The 24,341-nt window shown below is 57.7% G+C and overlaps 4 non-coding genes across 4 annotated transcripts; 2 read left to right on the top strand and 2 right to left on the bottom strand.

Moving 5' to 3' along the window:
• Positions 1 to 5,251: 5,251 nt before the first annotated feature.
• On the bottom strand, positions 5,252 to 5,334 carry TRNAL-CAG (transfer RNA leucine (anticodon CAG)). Its single transcript has one exon. It is a non-coding gene; the product is annotated as a tRNA-Leu (tRNA).
• Positions 5,335 to 7,739: 2,405 nt separating this feature from the next.
• TRNAG-UCC (transfer RNA glycine (anticodon UCC)) lies at positions 7,740 to 7,811 on the bottom strand. The gene has a single exon. It is a non-coding gene; the product is annotated as a tRNA-Gly (tRNA).
• A 1,935-nt stretch (positions 7,812 to 9,746) lies between these two features.
• On the top strand, positions 9,747 to 9,818 carry TRNAM-CAU (transfer RNA methionine (anticodon CAU)). The gene has a single exon. It is a non-coding gene; the product is annotated as a tRNA-Met (tRNA).
• An 8,089-nt stretch (positions 9,819 to 17,907) lies between these two features.
• On the top strand, positions 17,908 to 17,979 carry TRNAM-CAU (transfer RNA methionine (anticodon CAU)). The gene has a single exon. It is a non-coding gene; the product is annotated as a tRNA-Met (tRNA).
• Positions 17,980 to 24,341: the final 6,362 nt, after the last annotated feature.

Genomic DNA, 24,341 nt, shown 5'->3' with positions numbered 1-24,341 from the left:
GTAAGCCTGGCTCCGCTCCCTCTCTTCCTACGGGCTGAACGGCTCTCATGCTGGCTACTCAACCTTGATAGGTGGCTGGCAAGCTTGGCACTTGAAAAGAAATGTTTAAGGTCCTTTACCTCTTTCTCCTTTCCAGCGGGGTGGTGATGGAGAGCTGGGAAGAGGAGGGTGCATTCAAGCAGAAGGGGGATCTCTGGGTTCAGCTGCGGGCATGCGAGTGCCCCAGAATTTCCACCTGCAGCAGGTCGTCCCTAACCAAATAGCCCAGTGCATCCCCTGCCATCTTGAAGGCAGAAACATTTCTTTTGGAGATGTGGTATGAGCGGTCTTTGCAGAGCTGCTTTAAGCCCACTCTGATGCATTTCACGTGAAAAGCTGGTCAGCATTCCCGTGCTGTGTGACTCGGAGGGCATGTGACCGTGCGTCCTGAGGTCGCTCTGGAAGCAGGAGTGAAGGGAGGCCTCAGCAGCCTCCCCCCGCTCTCAGGGACGAGGGCAGCCTCTTGAGTGAGAAGAGGGAGCAGAGCTCTTCCAGCTTGGTGGTTTCCAATAGGACAGCCACAGGGGAAGGCCTGTGTGGCATGGCAGACGAAGAGCTAGGGGAAGGCATTGTGGGCTTGCCCAAACCATGCCTGCAGCTCCTTGCGGGATCTCGTCCAAGCATGGGGCTGGCCTTGCTAAATCAGTTCTGCTCCAAACCCAGGCACGGGGCAGTTGCCACGCACTCAGCATTATCCGGGGTCCTCCAACTTCTGCCCTCTTTTCCCTCCCCTGCTCTGTGTTTCAGCTTTGCCTCCCTCACAGAGAGATGTCTTGCTTCAGACCCTGCCTGCCACGCCCCTGCGGCACCTCTGGCCCAACCCCACTTGCAAGCAGCTGCAATGAGCCGTGCATCGCCCGCTGCGCTGACTCGACGGTTGCCATCCAGGCCTCCCCGGTCGTGGTGACCCTGCCTGGCCCCATTCTCACCTCCTTCCCTCAGAGCACAGCCGTGGGATCCTCTCTGTCAGCTGCTGTTGGCAGCTCCCTCAGTGCTGCGGGGGTGCCCATCACATCTGGCGGCTCCCTTGATCTGGGCGCGGTCGGACTGTGTCTGCCTCCCCCCCGCTGCAGTCTAAACTGCTGAAGCCAGACGATCATCCCCTTCGGCGCCACCACCCAGGAACCTGGAAGGAAATGGGCACCCGAGACTGCAAGCACGGCCATGGCTTGCAGACGAGCTGGGTACCCCCATCCCACCTGGGGCGAGCCAACGGTGCCCGCTGCGCCTCGCTGCATGGCAGGTCTTGCCACGCTGCCTCTGGCTCTGCTTTTCTCCAAACTCCTCGGGAAAGAGCTCCTGCTCTTCCACTTGGCTGCATCTCCGCTTGATGGGCACAGGGTACCAGGGTTAGGAATTGCTGTTGTGGGGACGTGATTGCCACAAGGTAGAGGGGGAATGGGAAGAGGCAAGCACTTTGCCTGGTGCTTGTGCTGGGGAAACGAGCAATTCTCTGTGCTTCACTGAACCCTGGGAATGTGTGTCTTGCTCTCTGTACTGCTTCACTGCCCTTTTGCCTCCCTTCTCATTAAAGACGTTGTGCAGCATAGCTGGAGACTTGTGGTGCTGTTTCTTTCTCCTCCAGCCTCCGTTAGCCACCCGCTCTGCCTGCAAAAGCATTGCCCTCTGTCCTGAGCTTACTTCTCTCTGCCGGCAGCTGGGGAGGGACTACCTCCCCTCTCCCAGCACATGGGACACGTGTAATCAGGTACCTGTAAGCATGGGGCACTGCCAGATTTGGGTGGAGCTCCCTCAATGGATCCCAGAGCACCAAAACTAAGCAAATGGGCTCAGAAGGATGGAAGACCGGCACTATCAAGGCCACAGGCAAAGGCGACTTTTCAGTCTCTGTGAGCCTCAGAGGAACAGAGCATGACTCTGCTGCCTGGTCATCCCGGCCCCCCGATGGCTCTCAGGGTCAGCTGTGAGGCCCTCCACCAAAAGCACTCACAATCTCCCTTCAGGGGTCTTCATTTTCCTCTGCCAACGTACCCGGTGGGCCTTGAACGTGTCTTAGGAATTGTGCTGAGCTGCCTCCCTCTTTCCATACATTGGAAGCCCGCCAGGCAGCCCACTGCCCTCGAGAAGGACGTGGAGTTGGAGCCCTTCTGCTGCTTGCAGGTGAACCTGCCTTCAGCTGCTTGCTGTGCTGCTGTGCAGGGGCAGGATGCAGAGAGGTGGAGGGCAGAGGCCGTAAGGGAGCGTGCCGGGAAGGGTGGCAATAGGTATTTTCAGCAGTCAGCAAATGTGCCCTTGCACAAGGGAATGCGGACCCTCAAAACCAGGCAGATTTGGTGACTCCTTGCGTCCTCTTTGAACTTCAGCATCCCATCGGATGTTGCATCTCCTGAGAGTGACGCTTGTGTCAGGAAGGCAAGGCAGACCTAAGGGTGTGATGAGTGGCGAGGATGAAAGGCCTGGCAGCAAGAAAGGGAAAAGAGAATTGCCTGCCGCTCAAGAGAGCAGATCCTTCCCTTTGCCTCTCCTCAGCACTGCTGACACCACCTGGAGTGCTGGAGTGCTGTGTCCCATTCTGGGCTTCCCGGTACGAGGAAGATGGACCTATTGGCGTGAGGCCAGCAAAGGGCCACGAAAATGGTTGAGGCCTTGGATCATCTGTCAAAGCAGGAGAGGCTGGGCAGGAGCTGGGATTGTTCAGCTTGGAGAAGAGAAGAGAAGAGAAGAGAAGAGAAGAGAAGAGAAGAGAAGAGAAGAGAAGAGAAGAGAAGAGAAGAGAAGAGAAGAGAAGAGAAGAGAAGAGAAGAGAAGAGAAGAGAAGAGGAGGGCTCAGGGGGACCTTACTGATATGCATCAGTACCTGAGGCGGTGGAGAGGGCAGGGGCAGGGGAGTGAAGAGGAAAGAGTCAGCTGCTTCTCACTGGGGCCCCACCACAGGGCAAGCAGTAGCAGGCACAAGCTGCAATACAGCAAATCCCACTTAAGCGCACAGAAGACGACTCTTCTCCTGTGAGGGTGGTCAAACATGGGAATGGGTTCCCCAGAGAGCTTCTGGAGGCTCCATCCTCGCAGCCATTCTCAACCTGACTGCACAAGGCCCTGAGCAGCCCCCTCTGCTGGACCCTGCTTTGAGCATGGGAGTGCACTAGACAGCCTCCAGAGGTTCCTTCCCACCTCAGCTCTTCTGCGACCCAGCGCTGGATCCCTCAGGCAGAACCGGCCGTCAGGGACAAGGGAGGAGAGACGATGCGGGGAGCCAGCGCCCAAAACGGCTTCAGAGGCGGGGATGGGGAAAGGGCAGGAGAAGGGGCACTGCTGTCAGTCCCAGGGGCAGGATGGGTTCGTGGGATCAGTCACGGTGAAAGGGTCCTTCCTTGCTGTTGAGCTTCAGGTGTCCGTCATGGCTAAATTCCACTATGGCTGATAGCCATGCTCACCATGAGGAGGGGCATGAGCTGAAGGCAATCTGTGTGGTACAAATCCTCTTTTCAGGCTAAGTTCGCTAGTAACACTGTCCCGTTTAGCACACAAGCTGGACTGTGCATCACGTGCCCTCGCTCATGCAGCTCTTCAGCCCTTCATTCCCCCTCTCCTCGCTCCCTTCTCTTTTTCCAATGTAGAGGTACTTCCAGGAAGCAAATACTGAACGCCATCACACTGCTCTCTAGTGCTTGCTACCTCCATTTCTCAGCTGACCCTCACAGTGCCAGCCTCATGCCTGCTATGGGGGAAATGATCTTGTGTGAGATCAGACTCTCCACATTACGTGGCGTGTCCCACAATGACTCCGCAGGAAAGTAGGCAGCTTTCCAAAGAAAATCCTTCACTGCTGAGCTCCAAGATAAGGATTCCCCCTCTCCTCGCTCCCTTCTCTTTTTCCTTTCCCAGAGTTTCACTCTCTCCTGCCACCAGACTCCTGAAATTTCTCCATCTCTGCCCTGAGAGCTTCCCAGTAGCCCTGTGAAGGCTCCCGCCGCAGGCTTCTGAATTCATCACTGTTGCCTAGCTTTTATACACATTGATAAGTTCCTCCTCAGCATGGTCTTCTCCTGGCTAATGAATCCCCGCCCTGTTAGTCTCTCCTCTAATGACAGATCAAACTGGAAGAGCGGGGTGTTAACACACTTCTGAAACAACCCAGCTAGAATGAGAAAGAGAAGTCATCCTTCTTGGGCTGTCACCATACGCACCATCTGGACACTTCCCTTCCACTCTGCAACCGTTTAACAGGAAAGCTCTTTTCCCCCAGGGCAGGCAGTGAGGTGGGATTGTCACATGAGCAGGAAACTTTCCCACCACAGCTCTTTCTCCTGTGAATAAGTCCACACACACACACACACACAAAGACAACATTTGAGCTGAGACCCTAAAGCTGGCTTGTACCTTCAAGACAGAAAGAGACATCTTGGGGGCTCTGCAGATTGGGGAGCAGAGAGCAGGGGAAGTCCCTGATGCCTGGAGAAAGACAAGTGCTGCACCAGTCTCCAAACAGGGGAAGAAAGACTATCTGGGGAACCCCAGGCCACTCAGCCTCACGTCAGTCCCTTGGAAGGCCGTGGAGCAAGTCCTCTTCACTATATCCATCCATGGATGGAGGGACAACAGGCGATGTTGTCTCCCTTGTCTTTAGCAAGGTTTTGGACATGGTCTGCCACAGCATCTTTGCATCCAAGTTGGGACGTCATGGTCTGAGGGGGGTGGACCTCCAGAAGGAGGAACGCAAAGTCCAGCGCCTGCATGGACCAATTGCCCTGCACTGGGGACTGACTGGGTGGGGAGCTGCTCTGCTGGACAGGCCCTTGGGGGTCCTTGTGAGCAGCTGGCAGTGCAGCCTGCCAGGGTGGGGCCTGGCACCGGCGCGGGAGGCACTGGCCCTGTGAGCGGAAGCTGAGGGAACTGCCCTTGTTTAGGCGGGACCCAGATGGGAAGGTTTTGGGGGGATCTAATTGCAGCCGTTGAGTACCTACGAGAAGGTGGGAGGATGAGAGCCAGTAGCTAGGCAGGAGTTGAAATGGGTGCCAGCCCCGAGGCCCTGACCTCTTTGGGGACAGCAGAGGTGCAAATCCTATCAACCCCAGAGCCCGTTCAGGGAGCTGATCCGACCCGAGGGACTCCCCTCGCTCCTTCACCACAAGCCATGGGCTTCTCTGAGCGGCGCAGACTGGAGAGCACAGCATGCGCGGAGAAGGATTTCTGGGAGGAAAGTCTCCACACTTCCCAGTCTGGGGAAGGAAAAGACTGGCAGGCAGAAGTCTGTCAGGAGTGGGACTTGAACCCACGCCTCCCACGGAGACTGCGACCTGAACGCAGCGCCTTAGACCGCTCGGCCATCCTGACCTCTTGACCAGCCTCCGCTCTTCTCCCTAGAGCCTGCCTGAGCCGGGGAGGGGGTGGGGGGATTGATTCAGGCTCCTCCTGTGCGTGGGGCACAGAGAGCTGGCTGCTGGCAGGACCTCTCCCCTTGTGGCGCTGGGCTCTTTGGAGGCAACAGCAGGAGCTGGAGGCATTTCAGAGCAGGGAGCAGAGGGGCCCAAGGCACATGGTCAGGAAACTTCTTCCGGCTGTGAGAATGCAAAAGGGAATTCTTCAATGGCAGAACCAAAGGAACTCGCGGGGCAGGCGGTTCAAGATGCCCACAGTCACCTGCTCTTGGCTCCTCAGGGCTCTGACACTGTCGTAAACCAACGAGGACGCCAGAGGAAACTCGTGGGTCTGCAGGTCCCAGCAGCACGCTTTGGCACCTTTGATTTCTTGCCTGCAAGCCCCGCTACACCCAATGGCTTCAGGCACTGCCACCGCCTCTTTCTCTCTCCATGCATGTGCCTGCTTGGGCACCCATGTACAGGTCCTTGTGCCATTTGGTGAGCCTGGCTCTGTGCATAGGAGACAGTCTTTCTTTGGGCAGGGAGGCTGCCAGTCCCTCCTTGGGCAGATGCAAACCCCAGAAGACCAGGGGACAGCTCCGTTCCAGCGGTGGCCTTGCCATCCGCAAGGCAGCTCCTGCTCTGAAGGCTGTCCCCTCTGGAGCCTGTCTCTGGCTGCCTCTCCCCAGCAGACAGGAGGGGGTGGTTCCTGATGTTTCCTGCCCCACGGCCTTCCTGCTGGCCCCAGTTCTGCCCCTGCCCTCCTGTTCCTGCCCACCTCCAAAGCTGGCCTGGCTGGTGGCTGGGGAAGCACAAGCTGGGCAGAACCTGGCGAGTCGGGAAGCACCACTTCCCCAGCTCCGCTGCTCGTGGCACGGCGTCCTGGGGTGGGCTCAGGCCACCAGCCTTTGGGGAGCAGCCAGATGTCCTCCCCACTGGCGCCACAGCGCTGCCCCTGTGGGGCCTCTCAGGGCCACCTTTTCCTGCCTCAGAAATGGCCCAGCCCCCTGGATGCTCTGGGTGGGCAGAGGCAGTGTGTTAGGGCTGGGAGTGTAGATCAGGCACCGTGGGCAGCCCCACGCCTGGCTCTGGGGTTTTTCCATGTGAACATCCCCTCCCCGCACAGCTTGGAGTGCAAATTGAGCCTGTGGGCACCTCTCCCTTCTTGCACTCTAAAGGAACACTGCCAAGCCCACTCATCCCCCCCGCCCCCACCCACCCATGCACACACACACACACGCACGCACACACACATGCGCGCACACACACACACACACACTGTACTCCTCACAGCAATTTTCTGAGGTGTTATTTTCAATCTTCATCTTTAACCTTCCAGGGCATTAATCTTCTGCTTGCCAGGTACAACGTCCAACAGCAGCAGGTTGAGCTCTGGGCCAGGCAGGAAATCCCTCTCCTCTGGCCCACGTGTCAGCAGTGCAGAGAGGCCGTCAGCGTGGAGTCCCTCCTCAGCAGGCAGTCAGCACTGGTCTCAGCTGGGAGCCCGTAGCTGCCCCAAGCAGTCCTGGTGCCATATCAGCAGTTCTCTTCAGCACCCTCACCTGGGGGCCCTGGGAGAGAAAGTGTGGAGCCCCACAGACAAAGAGACGGGCGAGACCCATCCATGGGTGAGGAGACGGCCCATGGAGAGACTCTGCCAAGAGAAGCCAAGGCGGGTGTCTGGGGAGGGAGGACAGGGGCAGAGCAGAGGCTGGTGCCTCTCCGCCCAGGGCTGTGGGGACTGTGCCTTCCCTCTGTGCTGCTCTGCTCACACCAGCCCTGAGGGTGATCTCTGACAGGGCTGTGTGTCCATGATATGGAAGCCATGGGTGGGCTGCAGTGTTCTTGGCTCGCTCAGCACAGGCACGGATCCCAGTACAGCCAGTGCAGCCGGGAGAATGTCTCTACAGAAGTGCCTGGGTGGGTGCGTTCATGTGGGAAGCAGCAGCGGCGCTGGGGTATTTCCGCTCTTACAGGCCTGGGAGCAGGCAGAGATGCTTGGGGTGTGAAACGTGGAGGAGCGGCCAGAGGCTGTGTGCAGGGAGGGGGAGGCAGGACTGACGTGGGCGCTGGGAGAAGTGGGGCAGAGGCATGTGCCTGCAAGCACTTCTTTCACTGTGATGAGCACAGCCGCCTGCCAAGCAGCCCATCTCTGCTTGACTCCAGTCCCTGGCATGCACTTTCACCAAGGCAGGCATTGCTGAAGCCAGGCCTGTCTCTCCTGGGCTCTGGGGGGGTGCCCCATCCTGCCTGTGCATGCACTAAGGGGAGTGGCTCCCCCAGGGAACATGAACTTGTTGGTGAAAGCTGGACTCTTTTCTAGCAGGAGGTGGAAGTGCCTCTGCAGCAGGCGCCTGGAAGGAGAAAAGGGCGCGTGCGTGCGTTGGCCGGGAATCGAACCCGGGTAAACTGCTTGGAAGGCAGCTATGCTCACCACTATACCACCAACGCATGCAGACCTACACCCGCCTCCTCCTGCTCCTCCCAGGCACCATCTGACCCTCTCTGAGCTTTCAGGACTATGCCAGGAGTCCGAAAGGTGAGGAAGATGTAGCAGAAGGAAAAAGAACAGGAAGCGGCATTTGGATAGGGTCTTTCCCTTCCCCCATCTCTTCTCCTGCTGCTGCAAAAACTTGCAGACGTTTCCACGTGGGGGGCCTCCCTTCCCGTCACAGAAGCACACACATCTCGGCTCAGGCCGCGTGGGAAAACATGCCCCTTTGAAGAAAATCCACCCCTCCCCATAGGTGAGCAGTCCTCTGTCAGGAAAGCTGTGAGCCTGTGCAGCTGGGAAAGGAGAAAGGTGGTTCCCACACACCCTGGCGATGCTGGGGGAAGCTGAGGATGACTAGAGGGATGGGGGGTGCACTGGGCATGCTGTGCAGCTGGAGGGACTGCGGCTGCGGGGCTTTGTCCAGGGCTGGAGCTTCGTCGCTCCAGGCAGCCCAGAAGAGGACGGTGCCCTGTAGCTGGCAGGATTCCAACCTGTGTGGGGAAACTCCCCTGGACTTCACATCCATTGCCTTCCTCGCTCAGCCGCAGCTACCCGCCCCAAACCTCTTGGCAGCAGTGATCACGTGCCCTGTGCAACGTCATCCAGCTTGCTGCGAGTTTCAGGGCCAGACTGTGTTGGGGTTTTCCTTTCCATCCTTGGGACACACCACAGCTGGGCACCCACAAACAGATGAGCACATTCAGAGCGCATTCACCACACCTGGGACTCTGAGGGAGGTGTCTCATTTACCTCCCAGTCCCTGCTGTGCAGTGAGGTGGACTGGACAAGAGGCGCCACCAGATGCCCAGCCCCGCGGAGGAAGCACTGCTGGGGAAGTCCCGGAGTTCCAGCTGCCTCCCCAGGGTGAGGAGTCTTTCCTCCCTGCCTGCCTCTGAGGCCTGGGGGCTCTAAGCACTAGGGTTGGGACCTGCGCTGCGAAGGAGAAGTGCCTGCATCCAGGGTTTCAGAGGCGTAACCCCAGGGCTACGGCTGCAGCTCCCAGCGCCTGGTTGTCAGGGTGGCATCTGGGATATGCTGATGCCGGAGCAGCATTTGACTCTCCCTCTGGCATCTCTGTGGCTGGAGGGGAGGAAGGGAAGGGAGCTCCATGTATCAGGTCTCTTAAGACGGAAGAGAAAGCAGAGAGCCCAAGAGCAGGAGCTGAAGAGGAAAGACTGCAAGGAATCCAAGGACCCCGGTCTTGAAGTTTTGAGACAGTGGAAACAGGAGACACACAAACGGCACTGTCTGCTGGCGTGGCTGCCCTCCGGCTCTAGAGAGCTGGAGAAAGAACTCAGGGGAGGCGTTAGGAGGGGTGAGCTACGTGGAAGGGCAAATGGTGGGGTGAAGGGAACCGGAGGGACGTAGACGAGTGGGGGGAAAGAGAAAGTTTGATGTCCGAGAATGAGCCACTGTAGAGGTCTGCCTGTGCACGGTTTTGTCTGGATGGTGACCACAACCCAAGTCAAGAGGCTGATCTTGCTTGAAATCCAATGTATGGCTCCAGGGATGCATAGGAGGCATTTCTGTCATTTCCGTGGCCCTGGTGCAGTGTTAGGGGCAGCTGCTGGGCTGTCAGGGTCAGCAAAAGCAAGGCTGCACTGCAAGGGAGTTTCTGTCCTCCCCTGCAGAGGCAGCTCAGTGGGGCAAACACAGACTCCTCCCATGTGTGATGCGCAGGAGACAGTGTCAGAAGGGCAAACCAAGGGGGCCTCAGCTCGGGCACACAGCCTTTGGGCTTCCTGGGGAGACATTTTTCCTCCATGGGCCCAGGCCCAGGCTCAGGCCCAGGCAAGAGGAACAGAAGCCCCTTTGAGCCCAAGCGCTGGTGCTGTCAGTGTGCAGGAGCGGCAGGGGGGGCTCTGCAAGCTCCCCACCCAGATCCTGGGGGGAGCAGAGTGGCGCAGCGGAAGCGTGCTGGGCCCATAACCCAGAGGTCGATGGATCGAAACCATCCTCTGCTAAGGCCCTTTTTTCCCAGTCCCCTCCCAGCTGAGGCCTCTCACTTTGCACACTTCCACCAGCACTCCCCTCTGTGCGGTGCTCCAGGGCTGGTGGCAGTTGTCCTGCTCCTCAGCCCCTTGCCTGTGCTGCTCCTGCCCTCTCTTTTGCTTTCTTAGCATCTTCTCTCACCTTCTCCTTTGCTTTCTTAGCATCCAGACCTCACAAAGTGCGCCTGAGGAGCAGAGAAGGCTGTGGATCACCAGGCAGACAGGAACACAGAGAGGTCCCCCCACAGGAGTGTGGGTGTCCTGGGGACAAAGCTGGTTCTTCCTTCCCTTCAGGGAGCTAAACCCCCAGCTTCCTGGTGGCAAGCGGGGACCTTCACCGCTGTGCAGGTGGAGAGGAGGTGAAGGCTGGTGCTTGTTCAGCGAAGACAAATCCAGCGGTCTGGAAGACCTGGGGGATTTCTCCTTCCTAGCCTCTTGGCTGCCACTCCCATTCGTAGGTCAGCCCGGGGCAAGGCTGAGCAAGCTTTCACAATGGGCACGTGTGCACGCGCGCACACACACACTCACACAGAATACACACCCATGACCTGGCCACATGTATGAATGCAGACAGAGAGCAGTGCCTTCATGAGCACCCACAGAAACACCCACTCACGCTGGCGTCACCACCACGAATGGCCCAATCCTTTCTTCCTCGTGGGCTAGTCAGGACTGCAGTGCCACAGTGGACACCCCCTCCTCTCCTGATTCACACGTACATGCACACCTGCAGGTCCCTCAATCCCCAGCCCAGACCATAGGTCCGACCAGAGTCCCTGCCTGGGCCATGAACCCTGTTTATCCACCTCCTGCTCCAACCAGCCAAATGAGCCAAGGAAAACTTCTTTGCATATCTCTGAGATGTGACACAGGAGGCTGAGGTTGGACCTGCTCCTCATGAACAGGGAAAACTTGGCCGGAGACTTAATGACCAACAGCAGGAATAAAGCCACAGTGCTTGGGCATGCTGCGATGGTCTTAGGAAAGGCAAAGCTCGACTTGTGTTGGGACTGGCAAGGGACATCGAGAGCAAGAAGGAGAGCTTTTACTGCTGCAACGCTGTTGCTACCCTTGTTATCCCTGACTGCAGCAAGGCCTTTGGCATGGTCTCTCAGTATCATTGGAGCTAGTCTGCTGAGTTGCGGAGAGGAGACCTGGATGCTGACTTGTGTGGCAAATGGGCTGGGCTGTCAGGCTCAAAGGTTTGTGCTGGGTGGTACAAAGGCCAGCTGGTGGCTGCTTCCCAGTGTCGTCCCTGAGGGATCACTCGGGGTGCCAACGGGCTTTAACGTCTTAAGGGGTGACCTGGACAGTGGGACAGAGGGTGCTTGTAGCACATTTGTTGGAGAGACGAGTCTGGGGCGGGGCCAATGCAGCCGAGAAACTGGAGGGCAGCGCTGGTAATAGGAGAACCTCGACAGGTGGGAGAAGGGGGCCAACAGGAACCACCTGCAGTTCAACAAGGGCAAAGGCAAGTCACAGGAGCACGGTATCACAGAACCGTTGAGGTTGGAAGGGACCTCTGGAGATCATCTAGTCCAAACCCCGCTCAAAGCAGAGCCAGACAGGGCAGGTTTCCCAGGACTGTGCCCTGGGAGGTTTTGACTATCTCCAAGGGTGGGAGCACAGCTTCTCTGGGTAGCCTGTTCCAGCATTCAACCACACTCACAATAAAACAGCTTTCCCTTCTGTTGAGACGGAATTTCCTCTGTTTCAGTGTGTACCTGTTGCCTCTTGTCTTGTCGCTGGGCATCACCGAGAAGAGTCGCACTCTGACTTCTTTACACCTTCCCATCAGATACTTGTGTATGTTGATAAGATCGCCCCTGAGCCTTGTCTTCTCCAGGCTAAACAATCCCACGGGTCCCAGCCTCTCCCCCTATGACAGATGCTGCAGTCCCTTCTTCATCTTTGTGGCTGTTTGCTGGGCTTGCTCCTGTACGTCTATGTCTTTCTTATGCTGGGGAGCCCAGAGCCAGACACAGCACTCCAGATGTGGCCTGACCTGTGTTGAGTGGAGGGGAAGGATCACCTCCTCTGCCTGGTGGCTACGCTTTTCCTGTTGCAGCCCAGGATGCTGTTGGCCTTCTCTGCCATGAGGGCGCATTGCTGTCTCATGTTCAACCTGCTGCCTGCTCGGACACCTGCGTCTTCCCCTGCAAAGCTCCTCCTTGCTGCTCAGAGCCAAGCCTTTACTGGTACATGGGGTTATTCTTCCCCAGGTGCGGCACCTTGCACTTCCCTTTGTCAAGCTTCATGAGGTTCCTTTCTGCTCATTTCTCCAGCCTGCCAAGTTCCCTCTTGGTGGCAGCACCAAGATGCGGGGAGCCAGGGCCCAGAACGACTACAGAGGCGGGCATGGGGAAAGGGCAGGACAAAGGACACCGCTGTCAGTCCCAGGCGCAGGATGGGTTCAGTCACGCTGAAAGAACAGAGCCGGAGGGCAGGGAAGCAAGGAGGACCAGAGTGCATAAAGCAATCTACCCAACAGCCATGCACGGGTATAAAAATGCAAACACGCTGAGGAAAGCCACCAGAGAAGCAGCAGCTTGAGGCCCCACTGAGATGTGAACTCACAGCTCCAGTTCCAGAGCGCAGAGCGGGGTAGCGCCGTCATTCCTGGGGGGTCCCTTCTGGAGAGCTCTGGCTCAGGAGGGCAGCGGGGCCAAGGGAAGCAGACTGCAGCTCTGCTGCTGGGAGAAGTGCTGTGCTGGGGGTCAGACCTGCTTCTGATGCATCCCCCGGGGAGCATCAGGCTGCTCTGCTGCTCCTCTCAGAGGCTGGCCAAGCAAGGAGGGGCCACCCATGCTCTGGTTTAACTCCCTTCCCTGTCAAGAGGAGATCCTGCATTCACCTTGTGGAAATGCCTGTGCTGTGAGCTTTTATCACAGAGAGCTCCCTGTCCAAGACGGATCATCCAGGAGGTTTCTGGAGGGTCTTGACGACAAGTGCCTGACACAGGCGACGGAGGAGCTGAGGAGGGCAGGTGCTCTGCTGGACCTCATGCTTACGAACAAAGAAGACCTAACTGGTCGGGAACGGGAAGGCTGGGAGCAACCTCGGCACAGTGGTCACGAGATGGAGTTCAGGCTCCTGAGCGGAGGAGAGAAAGCCCAAAGCCACAATCACAGCCCTGGACTTCAGAAGAGCAGACTTTGGCCTCTTCAGGGATCTGCTTGGAAGAATCCCATGGGACACCATCCTGGAGAGAAGAGGGGTCCAGGAGTGATGGCTGAGTTTCAAGGAAGGATCACCTCCTCAAGCTCCAGAATGGTCCATCCCAACAAGCAAAGGCCGCAGGAGGCCCGCGTGGGTGCATAAGGAGCTCCTGGAGGAACTCCGACATCTAAAGGAAGCATACAGCAGGTGGAGGCAGGGACATGTGAGCTGGGAAGAACGCAGAGACACTCTCCAAGCATGCAGGGATGGGGTTAGGAAGGCCAAAGGCCACCTGGGGCTTAATCTCAGGAGGGACGTGAAGGGGAACAAGAGGTGTTTCTACGGGTACCTCAGCGGCAAAAGAAAGACCAGCGAAAGCAGGGGCCTTCTGCTCACTGGCAAAGGCGACCCGGTCACAAAGGACAAAGAAAAGGCCAAGGTACTGACGGCCTTCTTTGCCTTGCTCTTTACCGGGGTGACCGCACGTCAGGAATCCCAGGTCCCTGAAACCAGGGGGAAAGTCCAGGCCCAGGCACACTTGCCCTCAGTGGAGGAGGATCAGGCTAGGCAATATTTGAACAGGCGGGACATGCACAACTATGCACTCCTACGGGCCTTCTACGATGCGATGGCTGAGTTAGTGGATGAGGGGAGAGCAGCAGATGCTGTTTATCACAAGGGCTGTGATCCGCAGCACAAAGACCAGCTGGAGGCCAGTCACCAGTGGCGTCCCCCAGGGGTCGATACTGCGTCCAGTGCTCTCCAGCCTCTTCATTAATGGCCTAGATCATGGGACCCCAGCGCACCCTCAGCAGGTTTGCAGATGATACGAAACGGGGAGGGGTGGCCGATACACCAGAAGGGTGTAGTGCCAGTCAGAGGGCCCTCAGCGCTCATAACCCATGCAGCAGTACCTGTTGGGAGCCGACCGCCTGGCAAGCAGCTTTGCAGAGAAGGAGCTGGGACTCTGGGTGGACACCAAGTTGAACATGAGCCGGCAAGGTTCCTCTGCAACAAGAAAGCCAGCATCATCCTTCGCTGCATCACGAAGAGCCACCAGGTCAAGGGCGTTGATGATTGCCCGCTGCACAGCCCTGGCGAGACCACATGCGGAGTGCTGCGTCCAGTTCTGGGCTCCGCAGGACAAGACAGGCATGGACCTTCTGGAGCAAGCCCAGCAGAGGGCCACAAAGAGCATGAAGGGGCTGGAGCATCTGTCCTACGAGCAGAGGCTGAGAGAGCTGGCACTGTTTAGCCTGAAGAAGGCGAGGAGGGGGGTGATCTTCTCCGTGCGCATGAACACCTGTGGGAGGGTGTAGCAAACACGGAGCCAGACTCTTTTCAGTGTCATGCAGTGAGCATACAAGGGGCATTAGGCACAAATGGAGACACAGAAAATTTCATCTCCACATAAGAAAAAAATTGCTGATGGTGAGGGTGGCCAAGCGCTGCAACACACTGCCCACAGAGGCTGTGGAGTCTCCATCACTGGAGATATTCAACACCGGACTGGACAGTGTCCTGAGCAGCTTGAACGGTGCCACAGGGTACTTTCAGTACATTCTTACAAGAGGCCAGACCGGGGACATGCAGCTGGCACACTGGAGGCCCAGGCTGGTATTCAGGGAAAACTCACCAGGCTGGAGAAAGGGGCTGACAGCCAGTGCCTACAGGTCAACAACGGCAAAGGCTCGTCCTCCCCTGGGCTGAAATAACACAGGGCAGGCTGGAGGCCGACTGGCTAGGAAGCAGCTTGCTTAAAAGGGTCTTGGTGGGGCCAGGCGGACAAGAAGCCAAACCTGAGCCAGCACTATGCTCTGGCTGCAAGGACAGACAGCCACATCCTGGGCTGCGTTGGCAAGCTGCAGCCAGCAGGGCAACGGTGACAGCGAGGGCGAGGGCGAGGCTGAGGGCGAGGGCAAGGGCTAGGGCCGGGACCCTTCCCCTCTCTTTGGCACCTGGGAGACCGACAGTGTGCCCGGTCTTGAATCTCCAGTACTGGAAAGGCATTGCCCTTGTGGAGTGAGTCCCGGGCAGGAAGACAGGGTCACCAGGGTGACTAGGGGTCTGGTGCATGTGACATATGAGGAGAGGCTGGGAGACCTAGCTTTTGGCCGCCCTAGGAAGAGAAGGCTCAGGGGAGATCTCATTCCTCTCTGCAGTTGCCCCGCGGGAGGAGAAAGAAAAGAAGGCGCTTCTGGAGCTCACAGTGACTGGGCAAGGAGCAGAGGACACAAGCTGTAGCACTGTAAAGTCCAGCTACATATAACACAGATTAAGATGAAGAATCTTTTGCATCATGGGGGTGGTCAAGCCCTGGAAGAGCGTGGTTGCTGGATTGCCCTTCTTGGGGAGAGGAAAAAGCTTGCCTACACACATCCCTGAGCAACCCGACGTAGTCGTCACTGCTTCGAGCAGGGCATTGGACTAGCTCACTCACAGAGGTCCCTTCCAACTCAAACGGTTCAATGCAAGCTGAGCAAAGCGATCGATGCTCTGCCCTTCTCACTGCTGCTGGGGCAACACCTGCATTGCAGTGCCCTGTCTGGGTCCCCCAGGACCAGAGACGCATCAGAAACCTGGAGAGAGCAACAGGCCCAGGGCCAGACTCAGTCAGGCGGGGCTGAAGCCCATGCCGTAGGAGCAGAGGTCAACAGCACTGGCTTTGTGCAGCCTGGAGGAGAGAAGGCCCGGAGGGGAGGCGGGGAAGGGAAAACCCAGCTCTGGCAATGGGAAAACAAGCCTCAGCGAGTACGGTGCAGCCCTGACACAGGCTGCGCGAGGGACACTGGCATCTCCGTGCGTGTCGGTGCTCAGACCCTGAGCCACCGGGTGGAGCTGGGAAGTTTGGCCTGTTTGGAGCAGGACGTTGGCCCTGAGTCCCCTACGCACACGGCTATGGAGATCCCAGAGAGTGACCGCTTGCCCTTTCCACACTGGAGGGGACCAACCCGCTCTCTGGCTTCGTCCTGCCTGCTACACCTGCCTCCTCCTGCTCCTCCCAGGCACCATCTGACCCTCTCTGAGCTTTCAGGACTATCCCAGGAGTCCGAAAGGTGAGGAAGATGTAGCAGAAGGAAAAAGAACAGGAAGCGGCATTTGGATAGGGTCTTTCCCTTCCCCCATCTCTTCTCCTGCTGCTGCAAAAACTTGCAGACGTTTCCACGTGGGGGGCCTCCCTTCCCGTCACAGAAGCACACACATCTCGGCTCGGGCCGCGTGGGAAAACATGCCCCTTTGAAGAAAATCCACCCCTCCCCATAGGTGAGCAGTCCTCTGTCAGGAAAGCTGTGAGCCTGTGCAGCTGGGAAAGGAGAAAGGTGGTTCCCACACACCCTGGCGATGCTGGGGGAAGCTGAGGATGACTAGAGGGATGGGGGGTGCACTGGGCATGCTGTGCAGCTGGAGGGACTGCGGCTGCGGGGCTTTGTCCAGGGCTGGAGCTTCGTCGCTCCAGGCAGCCCAGAAGAGGACGGTGCCCTGTAGCTGGCAGGATTCCAACCTGTGTGGGGAAACTCCCCTGGACTTCACATCCATTGCCTTCCTCGCTCAGCCGCAGCTACCCGCCCCAAACCTCTTGGCAGCAGTGATCACGTGCCCTGTGCAACGTCATCCAGCTTGCTGCGAGTTTCAGGGCCAGACTGTGTTGGGGTTTTCCTTTCCATCCTTGGGACACACCACAGCTGGGCACCCACAAACAGATGAGCACATTCAGAGCGCATTCACCACACCTGGGACTCTGAGGGAGGTGTCTCATTTACCTCCCAGTCCCTGCTGTGCAGTGAGGTGGACTGGACAAGAGGCGCCACCAGATGCCCAGCCCCGCGGAGGAAGCACTGCTGGGGAAGTCCCGGAGTTCCAGCTGCCTCCCCAGGGTGAGGAGTCTTTCCTCCCTGCCTGCCTCTGAGGCCTGGGGGCTCTAAGCACTAGGGTTGGGACCTGCGCTGCGAAGGAGAAGTGCCTGCATCCAGGGTTTCAGAGGCGTAACCCCAGGGCTACGGCTGCAGCTCCCAGCGCCTGGTTGTCAGGGTGGCATCTGGGATATGCTGATGCCGGAGCAGCATTTGACTCTCCCTCTGGCATCTCTGTGGCTGGAGGGGAGGAAGGGAAGGGAGCTCCATGTATCAGGTCTCTTAAGACGGAAGAGAAAGCAGAGAGCCCAAGAGCAGGAGCTGAAGAGGAAAGACTGCAAGGAATCCAAGGACCCCGATCTTGAAGTTTTGAGACAGTGGAAACAGGAGACACACAAACGGCACTGTCTGCTGGCGTGGCTGCCCTCCGGCTCTAGAGAGCTGGAGAAAGAACTCAGGGGAGGCGTTAGGAGGGGTGAGCTACGTGGAAGGGCAAATGGTGGGGTGAAGGGAACCGGAGGGACGTAGACGAGTGGGGGGAAAGAGAAAGTTTGATGTCCGAGAATGAGCCACTGTAGAGGTCTGCCTGTGCACGGTTTTGTCTGGATGGTGACCACAACCCAAGTCAAGAGGCTGATCTTGCTTGAAATCCAATGTATGGCTCCAGGGATGCATAGGAGGCATTTCTGTCATTTCCGTGGCCCTGGTGCAGTGTTAGGGGCAGCTGCTGGGCTGTCAGGGTCAGCAAAAGCAAGGCTGCACTGCAAGGGAGTTTCTGTCCTCCCCTGCAGAGGCAGCTCAGTGGGGCAAACACAGACTCCTCCCATGTGTGATGCGCAGGAGACAGTGTCAGAAGGGCAAACCAAGGGGGCCTCAGCTCGGGCACACAGCCTTTGGGCTTCCTGGGGAGACATTTTTCCTCCATGGGCCCAGGCCCAGGCTCAGGCCCAGGCAAGAGGAACAGAAGCCCCCTTGAGCCCAAGCGCTGGTGCTGTCAGTGTGCAGGAGCGGCAGGGAGGGCTCTGCAAGCTCCCCACCCAGATCCTGGGGGGAGCAGAGTGGCGCAGCGGAAGCGTGCTGGGCCCATAACCCAGAGGTCGATGGATCAAAACCATCCTCTGCTAAGGCCCTTTTTTCCCAGTCCCCTCCCAGCTGAGGCCTCTCACTTTGCACACTTCCACCAGCACTCCCCTCTGTGCGGTGCTCCAGGGCTGGTGGCAGTTGTCCTGCTCCTCAGCCCCTTGCCTGTGCTGCTCCTGCCCTCTCTTTTGCTTTCTTAGCATCTTCTCTCACCTTCTCCTTTGCTTTCTTAGCATCCAGACCTCACAAAGTGCGCCTGAGGAGCAGAGAAGGCTGTGGATCACCAGGCAGACAGGAACACAGAGAGGTCCCCCCACAGGAGTGTGGGTGTCCTGGGGACAAAGCTGGTTCTTCCTTCCCTTCAGGGAGCTAAACCCCCAGCTTCCTGGTGGCAAGCGGGGACCTTCACCGCTGTGCAGGTGGAGAGGAGGTGAAGGCTGGTGCTTGTTCAGCGAAGACAAATCCAGCGGTCTGGAAGACCTGGGGGATTTCTCCTTCCTAGCCTCTTGGCTGCCACTCCCATTCGTAGGTCAGCCCGGGGCAAGGCTGAGCAAGCTTTCACAATGGGCACGTGTGCACGCGCGCACACACACACTCACACAGAATACACACCCATGACCTGGCCACATGTATGAATGCAGACAGAGAGCAGTGCCTTCATGAGCACCCACAGAAACACCCACTCACGCTGGCGTCACCACCACGAATGGCCCAATCCTTTCTTCCTCGTGGGCTAGTCAGGACTGCAGTGCCACAGTGGACACCCCCTCCTCTCCTGATTCACACGTACATGCACACCTGCAGGTCCCTCAATCCCCAGCCCAGACCATAGGTCCGACCAGAGTCCCTGCCTGGGCCATGAACCCTGTTTATCCACCTCCTGCTCCAACCAGCCAAATGAGCCAAGGAAAACTTCTTTGCATATCTCTGAGATGTGACACAGGAGGCTGAGGTTGGACCTGCTCCTCATGAACAGGGAAAACTTGGCCGGAGACTTAATAACCAACAGCAGGAAGAGCTTTTACTGCTGCAACGCTGTTGCTACCCTTGTTATCCCTGACTGCAGCAAGGCCTTTGGCATGGTCTCTCAGTATCATTGGAGCTAGTCTGCTGAGTTGCGGAGAGGAGACCTGGATGCTGACTTGTGTGGCAAATGGGCTGGGCTGTCAGGCTCAAAGGTTTGTGCTGGGTGGTACAAAGGCCAGCTGGTGGCTGCTTCCCAGTGTCGTCCCTGAGGGATCACTCGGGGTGCCAACGGGCTTTAACGTCTTAAGGGGTGACCTGGACAGTGGGACAGAGGGTGCTTGTAGCACATTTGTTGGAGAGACGAGTCTGGGGCGGGGCCAATGCAGCCGAGAAACTGGAGGGCAGCGCTGGTAATAGGAGAACCTCGACAGGTGGGAGAAGGGGGCCAACAGGAACCACCTGCAGTTCAACAAGGGCAAAGGCAAGTCACAGGAGCACGGTATCACAGAACCGTTGAGGTTGGAAGGGACCTCTGGAGATCATCTAGTCCAAACCCCGCTCAAAGCAGAGCCAGACAGGGCAGGTTTCCCAGGACTGTGCCCTGGGAGGTTTTGACTATCTCCAAGGGTGGGAGCACAGCTTCTCTGGGTAGCCTGTTCCAGCATTCAACCACACTCACAATAAAACAGCTTTCCCTTCTGTTGAGACGGAATTTCCTCTGTTTCAGTGTGTACCTGTTGCCTCTTGTCTTGTCGCTGGGCATCACCGAGAAGAGTCGCACTCTGACTTCTTTACACCTTCCCATCAGATACTTGTGTATGTTGATAAGATCGCCCCTGAGCCTTGTCTTCTCCAGGCTGAACAATCCCACGTGTCCCAGCCTCTCCCCCTATGACAGATGCTGCAGTCCCTTCTTCATCTTTGTGGCTGTTTGCTGGGCTTGCTCCTGTACGTCTATGTCTTTCTTATGCTGGGGAGCCCAGAGCCAGACACAGCACTCCAGATGTGGCCTGACCTGTGTTGAGTGGAGGGGAAGGATCACCTCCTCTGCCTGGTGGCTACGCTTTTCCTGTTGCAGCCCAGGATGCTGTTGGCCTTCTCTGCCATGAGGGCGCATTGCTGTCTCATGTTCAACCTGCTGCCTGCTCGGACACCTGCGTCTTCCCCTGCAAAGCTCCTCCTTGCTGCTCAGAGCCAAGCCTTTACTGGTACATGGGGTTATTCTTCCCCAGGTGCGGCACCTTGCACTTCCCTTTGTCAAGCTTCATGAGGTTCCTTTCTGCTCATTTCTCCAGCCTGCCAAGTTCCCTCTTGGTGGCAGCACCAAGATGCGGGGAGCCAGGGCCCAGAACGACTACAGAGGCGGGCATGGGGAAAGGGCAGGACAAAGGACACCGCTGTCAGCCCCAGGCGCAGGATGGGTTCAGTCACGCTGAAAGAACAGAGCCGGAGGGCAGGGAAGCAAGGAGGACCAGAGTGCATAAAGCAATCTACCCAACAGCCATGCACGGGTATAAAAATGCAAACACGCTGAGGAAAGCCACCAGAGAAGCAGCAGCTTGAGGCCCCACTGAGATGTGAACTCACAGCTCCAGTTCCAGAGCGCAGAGCGGGGTAGCGCCGTCATTCCTGGGGGGTCCCTTCTGGAGAGCTCTGGCTCAGGAGGGCAGCAGGGCCAAGGGAAGCAGACTGCAGCTCTGCTGCTGGGAGAAGTGCTGTGCTGGGGGTCAGACCTGCTTCTGATGCATCCCCCGGGGAGCATCAGGCTGCTCTGCTGCTCCTCTCAGAGGCTGGCCAAGCAAGGAGGGGCCACCCATGCTCTGGTTTAACTCCCTTCCCTGTCAAGAGGAGATCCTGCGTTCACCTTGTGGAAATGCCTGTGCTGTGAGCTTTTATCACAGAGAGCTCCCTGTCCAAGACGGATCATCCAGGAGGTTTCTGGAGGGTCTTGACGACAAGTGCCTGACACAGGCGACGGAGGAGCTGAGGAGGGCAGGTGCTCTGCTGGACCTCATGCTTACGAACAAAGAAGACCTAACTGGTCGGGAACGGGAAGGCTGGGAGCAACCTCGGCACAGTGGTCACGAGATGGAGTTCAGGCTCCTGAGCGGAGGAGAGAAAGCCCAAAGCCACAATCACAGCCCTGGACTTCAGAAGAGCAGACTTTGGCCTCTTCAGGGATCTGCTTGGAAGAATCCCATGGGACACCATCCTGGAGAGAAGAGGGGTCCAGGAGTGATGGCTGAGTTTCAAGGAAGGATCACCTCCTCAAGCTCCAGAATGGTCCATCCCAACAAGCAAAGGCCGCAGGAGGCCCGCATGGGTGCATAAGGAGCTCCTGGAGGAACGCCGACATCTAAAGGAAGCATACAGCAGGTGGAGGCAGGGACATGTGAGCTGGGAAGAACGCAGAGACACTCTCCAAGCATGCAGGGATGGGGTTAGGAAGGCCAAAGGCCACCTGGGGCTTAATCTCAGGAGGGACGTGAAGGGGAACAAGAGGTGTTTCTACGGGTACCTCAGCGGCAGAAGAAAGACCAGCGAAAGCAGGGGCCTTCTGCTCACTGGCAAAGGCGACCCGGTCACAAAGGACAAAGAAAAGGCCAAGGTACTGACGGCCTTCTTTGCCTTGCTCTTTACCGGGGTGACCGCACGTCAGGAATCCCAGGTCCCTGAAACCAGGGGGAAAGTCCAGGCCCAGGCACACTTGCCCTCAGTGGAGGAGGATCAGGCTAGGCAATATTTGAACAGGCGGGACATGCACAACTATGCACTCCTACGGGCCTTCTACGATGCGATGGCTGAGTTAGTGGATGAGGGGAGAGCAGCAGATGCTGTTTATCACAAGGGCTGTGATCCGCAGCACAAAGACCAGCTGGAGGCCAGTCACCAGTGGCGTCCCCCAGGGGTCGATACTGCGTCCAGTGCTCTCCAGCCTCTTCATTAATGGCCTAGATCATGGGACCCCAGCGCACCCTCAGCAGGTTTGCAGATGATACGAAACGGGGAGGGGTGGCCGATACACCAGAAGGGTGTAGTGCCAGTCAGAGGGCCCTCAGCGCTCATAACCCATGCAGCAGTACCTGTTGGGAGCCGACCGCCTGGCAAGCAGCTTTGCAGAGAAGGAGCTGGGACTCTGGGTGGACACCAAGTTGAACATGAGCCGGCAAGGTTCCTCTGCAACAAGAAAGCCAGCATCATCCTTCGCTGCATCACGAAGAGCCACCAGGTCAAGGGCGTTGATGATTGCCCGCTGCACAGCCCTGGCGAGACCACATGCGGAGTGCTGCGTCCAGTTCTGGGCTCCGCAGGACAAGACAGGCATGGACCTTCTGGAGCAAGCCCAGCAGAGGGCCACAAAGAGCATGAAGGGGCTGGAGCATCTGTCCTACGAGCAGAGGCTGAGAGAGCTGGCACTGTTTAGCCTGAAGAAGGCGAGGAGGGGGGTGATCTTCTCCGTGCGCATGAACACCTGTGGGAGGGTGTAGCAAACATGGAGCCAGACTCTTTTCAGTGTCATGCAGTGAGCATACAAGGGGCATTAGGCACAAATGGAGACACAGAAAATTTCATCTCCACATAAGAAAAAAATTGCTGATGATGAGGGTGGCCAAGCGCTGCAACACACTGCCCACAGAGGCTGTGGAGTCTCCATCACTGGAGATATTCAACACCGGACTGGACAGTGTCCTGAGCAGCTTGAACGGTGCCACAGGGTACTTTCAGTACATTCTTACAAGAGGCCAGACCGGGGACATGCAGCTGGCACACTGGAGGCCCAGGCTGGTATTCAGGGAAAACTCACCAGGCTGGAGAAAGGGGCTGACAGCCAGTGCCTACAGGTCAACAACGGCAAAGGCTCGTCCTCCCCTGGGCTGAAATAACACAGGGCAGGCTGGAGGCCGACTGGCTAGGAAGCAGCTTGCTTAAAAGGGTCTTGGTGGGGCCAGGCGGACAAGAAGCCAAACCTGAGCCAGCACTATGCTCTGGCTGCGAGGACAGACAGCCACATCCTGGGCTGCGTTGGCAAGCTGCAGCCAGCAGGGCAACGGTGACAGCGAGGGCGAGGGCAAGGCTGAGGGCGAGGGCGAGGGCTAGGGCAGCGACCCTTCCCCTCTCTTTGGCACCTGGGAGACCGACAGTGTGCCCGGTCTTGAATCTCCAGTACTGGAAAGGCATTGCCCTTGTGGAGTGAGTCCCGGGCAGGAAGACAGGGTCACCAGGGTGACTAGGGGTCTGGTGCATGTGACATATGAGGAGAGGCTGGGAGACCTAGCTTTTGGCCGCCCTAGGAAGAGAAGGCTCAGGGGAGATCTCATTCCTCTCTGCAGTTGCCCCACGGGAGGAGAAAGAAAAGAAGGCGCTTCTGGAGCTCACAGTGACTGGGCAAGGAGCAGAGGACACAAGCTGTAGCACTGTAAAGTCCAGCTACATATAACACAGATTAAGATGAAGAATCTTTTGCATCATGGGGGTGGTCAAGCCCTGGAAGAGCGTGGTTGCTGGATTGCCCTTCTTGGGGAGAGGAAAAAGCTTGCCTACACACATCCCTGAGCAACCCGACGTAGTCGTCACTGCTTCGAGCAGGGCATTGGACTAGCTCACTCACAGAGGTCCCTTCCAACTCAAACGGTTCAATGCAAGCTGAGCAAAGCGATCGATGCTCTGCCCTTCTCACTGCTGCTGGGGCAACACCTGCATTGCAGTGCCCTGTCTGGGTCCCCCAGGACCAGAGACGCATCAGAAACCTGGAGAGAGCAACAGGCCCAGGGCCAGACTCAGTCAGGCGGGGCTGAAGCCCATGCCGTAGGAGCAGAGGTCGACAGCATTGGCTTTGTGCAGCCTGGAGGAGAGAAGGCCCGGAGGGGAGGCGGGGAAGGGAAAACCCAGCTCTGGCAATGGGAAAACAAGCCTCAGTGAGTACGGTGCAGCCCTGACACAGGCTGCGCGAGGGACACTGGCATCTCCGTGCGTGTCGGTGCTCAGACCCTGAGCCACCGGGTGGAGCTGGGAAGTTTGGCCTGTTTGGAGCAGGACGTTGGCCCTGAGGACCTTTAGGCGGGTCCTTCCTCCCTCACCTCTTTGGGGATGTGCTGAGTCACAAGGGCCCTTGACCAGCCACAAAAGGGCTGGAAGGCAGGAGCATGCGACTGCCTAGAGGCACCAGGGGCTTCAGCAATAACGCAAACCATTTGGAAATGCCCTTCAGGAAAGTGGCACTTCAGGAAGAATGAGGACACAAGCTCAGTATTCCTGGCACGCCTGAGGCCAGGACGCCATCTCCACCAAAGTCAACAGCAGGGCGACTCACGTTTCCCTGGAGTTCAGGGATTTTCCCAGCTCTTCCACAGTACGATGGCTCCCAGCTGCTCCGGGAGACCGATCCAACGTTGCTCTGGAATGAAAATGCCTTGAATGCGCCACGCCATCCCTCACCCAG

Source organism: Dromaius novaehollandiae, chromosome 10 (genome assembly GCF_036370855.1).
Source record: "Dromaius novaehollandiae isolate bDroNov1 chromosome 10, bDroNov1.hap1, whole genome shotgun sequence".
Lineage (NCBI taxonomy): Eukaryota > Metazoa > Chordata > Aves > Casuariiformes > Dromaiidae > Dromaius > Dromaius novaehollandiae.
This window is presented reverse-complemented; position numbering and strand designations above follow the sequence as displayed.